Genomic DNA, 4,444 nt, shown 5'->3' with positions numbered 1-4,444 from the left:
TATATTTTCATATCTTTTGATTTTGATAAAAAAAAAATAATCTCTGTGTGAGAGTCCAAAGTCCCTTAATAATCCATATGCAGAAGGAGCACACTTGATAACATATAAATTTGTTGCTGATAACAGGGACATTGGAATATGAACTTTAGGATAGAAAAAAATAAATGTTATAAAAATTATTAGTAAAATACAAGGTTTGCCCGTCATTTAAAATTTTTGCAATGGGGTTGTCAATTTTTCTTCAACTTTATATAAGCTTTGAATGTCCCATTGGGAATTCCACCTCTTTTTTGACACACAATATATGTTAAAGAGAATCCATCAAAATAATGGCACAAAAGGAAAACGTCAAAAGATAAACAACAGTCAATAAACCACTCCATTGAAAACAAAAAACCTAGAGTCAGAAACCCAACCAATTGCTAATGTGTGTGGGGTTATAATCGGTTGCTCCTGAATCAGATTCTGTTTTACTTACTGCACCTGTTGTGTAAATTGTGATAAAAACTTGTCAAAGATTGGGTTGACAGCCTCTTTAAGGTGGTACCTAACACTACAGGGAGATAACTCTGTAAAATCAGCTAAACGTTTTAATTACATTGTGTTGTTAAGGGAATATTAAGCTTCTCAATGATCAAAATAAGTGTTTGTTAAACTGCTATATAACCAGTGTAATTTTTCTGATAAAATGGTTGGTTCAAATTTTTTGAAATTTTTATATTTTTGTAAAAGGGTCAAAGTAAATACTTTGTCAAAATTTAAAAAAAAATTAAACGAGCCAAATTAATTTTAGTTAAAAGTGTTGGGTACCACCTTAAGGATTTATATTTGGTCATAAGTCCTATTCTGTGATGTCACTATTGAGGAAATAGGATTGTGACATATCATTGGAGTGTATCTGTGGTTATCTGTCACATAGATATTCTATTAGTCATCCAAGTTGTGATGGCTTCCAATCAACTTTCAAAGAAATTACTTCAACTCTACCACTTGAAGCCCATGGTTCAAAAGCTTCCTTATAAGCAGCAATCATCTATGAAGGAAATCATGATAGGTATTGAAAGCTTGAGATGGACAGTTTAAGGATATGACACATGTAATCAAATTTAATTTTTAAAGCTTTAATACAAAAGACCCTAAAAGACATCTATGATTAAAATTGTGCTCTAATTGTTCTTAACTAATGTTTATGTTGATAGTCCTAATTATAAAGCTTTATAACAACTGTCACATAAACTTAACATTAACCAATGAACCATGATAATGAGGTCAAGGTCATTTGAACCATGCCAGGCAGGCATGTACAGCTAACAAGTTGACCGATTGCTTATACACCGTGTAGAACGCCACATGCGGGGTGTCGGCTATGTTTGACATGGGGTGGCAGTTTTGAAGCGACGAAAAAGTAACAAGGTAAGTTCAATCATCAAAATTTCGTATTTTTAGAACTCTCAGTACCATATAATGTATTGCACGGAAGGAACCGCAACATAATCTATTTTCTGAAAGCAGAAGCAGTCGTTTTCAGTGCTCAGTTTTCTCAAACACCTCGACCTAGTTTTCCGTGTTGCAGATTTTGAGGCTTTATATGCAAATTTCGGTAAAAAAAACTTCTTTACACAGCTACCCTCCGTATCATTTATATAGAATTGTATTCCTCTCATTGACTTATACCAAATACCAGTTTCGTAGTTAAAATTAATTGGTTTTAAAACTGTTATTCATCAAAATATAAAGTGTCGCTCGGGGTGTCAGATTTTGCGTCGCAAGGGGTAGAGGCTTGTCATAAAAAAATACATTTTCTTATAAATCGATCTCTATCTGATACATTTTAATTCAAACACACCTACACTGTTATGATGACAAATTACAAACTTAAGGTATGTCATTTGGTCCATATTTTAGTCTTTTAAGTAATGTGCATTTTTTTTTGATAACCATAGTAAATAAAGTCACAAAGAAGAAAAATAATTGGATATAAATAGAAGTGTAATGTTGTTTGTTTTATATTATACCTTTGAAATACAAAAATATTGACAAATGGACGTAAGAATATGAAAATTACACGTATGAATGAAGAAGGGTGTACCCGATTAATTATCAAATCATTAATGATTTAAATTGAGTTGAATAGGAATACACTTACTTAAATGCTATGAACATATAAATCTTTAATCTTTCGATGATATTTTTTTCAATTTCGTAAATGCAAATGTATATTCGAGATCGGAAATGATTTTATATAATTTTTATTTAGTAACTGTATCAGTTTATTTTCACAAACTGATCGACGCCTAAATAGATTAATTGTTGTTTAGACATTATGCAAATGCATAAACGTGTTGCGTGGTCGTTATATTGATGAACTATGATGCATTTTGGCTGGTGGAGGCTTCGGGCATATCTTATATTGAGGACTATTTTGTGATTTTCCACCATGTTTTGGTTTATTGAGCCATAGCCTTGACTTTTTTTACCATGATAGTGACTGAAAAGAAAAAGAAATCGTTACCAGCTTGAAAACAAAGTATTTTGAGCCGTTTTTTTACTATGAATGAAATCAAAAGCACATGTTTTATAAGACCAAAAACAGGCAAAATGAAAAACCCTTATTTTGTCACGGTAAAGTAGGTGTGAATGAAATCAAAAATATATATTTTATAAGACCAAAAACAGGAAAAATGAAAAATCCTTGTTTTGTCATGGTAAAGTAGATGTGTTTGAAATAAAATGTATCATATGAAGACTTATTTACATGCAAATATGTATTTTTTTATGACAAGCCTCTACCCCTTGCGACGCAAAATCTGACACCCCGAGCGACACTTTATATTTTGATGAATAACAGTTTTAAAACCAATTAATTTTAACAAAGAAACTGGTATTTGGTATAAGTCAATGAGAGGAATACAATTCTATATAAATGATACGGAGGGTAGCTGTGTAAAGTAGTTTTTTATACCAAAATTTGCATATAAAGCCTCAAAATCTGCAACACGGAAAACTAGGGCGAGGTGTTTGAGAAAACTGAGCACTGAAAACAACTGCTTCTGCCTTTAGGAAATGAATTATGTTTCGGATCCTTCCGTGCAATACATTATATGGTACTGAGAGTTATAAAAATAAGAAATTTTGATGCTTGAACTTACCTTGTTACTTTTTCGTCGCTTCAAAATTGCCACCCTATGTCAAACATAGCTGACACCCCGCATGTGGCGTTCTACACGGTGTTATAGTATAAGAAAAAAAGACCAAAACACAAAAACTTAACACTGAACAATGAACCGTGAAAATGAGGTTACGGTCAAATAAAACTTGTGCGACTTACATAGATCATAAAATATTTCCATACACAAAATAAAGTTGACCTATAGCATATAGTATAAGAAAAACAGACCAAAACTCAAAAACTAAACTTTGACCACTGAACCATGAAAATGAGGTCAAGGTCAGATGACACCTGCCAGCTGGAATTTACACCTTACAGTCCTTCCGTACACCGAATATGCTAGACTTATTGCTTATAGTATCTTAGATATGGACTTGACCACCAAAACTTAACCTTGTTCATTGATCCATGATACGAGGTCAAGGTCAAGTGAAAACTATCTGACAGGCATGAAAACCTTGCAAGGTACGCACATACCAAATATAGTTATCCTATTACTTATAATAAGAGAGAATTTAACATTACAAAAATCTTAACTTTTTTTTCAATTAGTCACTGAACCATGAAAATGATGTCAAGGACATTGGACATGTGACTGACAGAAACTTCATAACATGAGGCATCCATGTCTTCCACCTTCTAAAATATAAAGCTTTTAAGTAGTTAGCTAACACCGCCACTGAATCACTATCCCTATGTCGAGCTTTCTGCGACAAAAATTGCAGGCTCAACAAAAACTTTGAAAAATACTAAGGATTTTCTACCTCAGAAATAGTTTACCCCAGGTAAAAAGAAATTTTGGTCTTTAATGCTCCATCTTCGTACTTTATTTGGCTGTTTTAACTTTTTTTTGACTTGAGCGTCTCTAATGAATCTTTTTGTAAACAAAACATGCATCTGGCGTACAACATTTTAATTCTGGTTTGGCTGATCATGATGTGTTCATTTACAACCACTTGGTAGAGGCTACTGCTGGTGGAGGTTTATTTACAACCACTTGGTAGAGGCTACTGCTGGTGGAGATTTATTTACAACCACTTGATAGAGGCTACTGCTGGTGGAGGTTTACTCTTGGACAGTATCACCAGCACAGTATCCACCACTTCAGTGTTGACATAATTTATCTTTGATGTGATCATTATTATAAATTAATTGGTTTAATAATGCTTTGATTTTTTTCTCTTAAATCATTGAACATTTTTTTCCCCAGGAAAAGGTTACACTAGCTTTTTTTGGCAAAACCTTTGAAAACTTTTTATCCTCAATGCTCTTTGT

The sequence above is a fragment of the Mytilus galloprovincialis genome, chromosome 5 (genome assembly GCF_965363235.1).
Source record: "Mytilus galloprovincialis chromosome 5, xbMytGall1.hap1.1, whole genome shotgun sequence".
NCBI lineage: Eukaryota > Metazoa > Mollusca > Bivalvia > Mytilida > Mytilidae > Mytilus > Mytilus galloprovincialis.
This window is presented reverse-complemented; position numbering follows the sequence as displayed.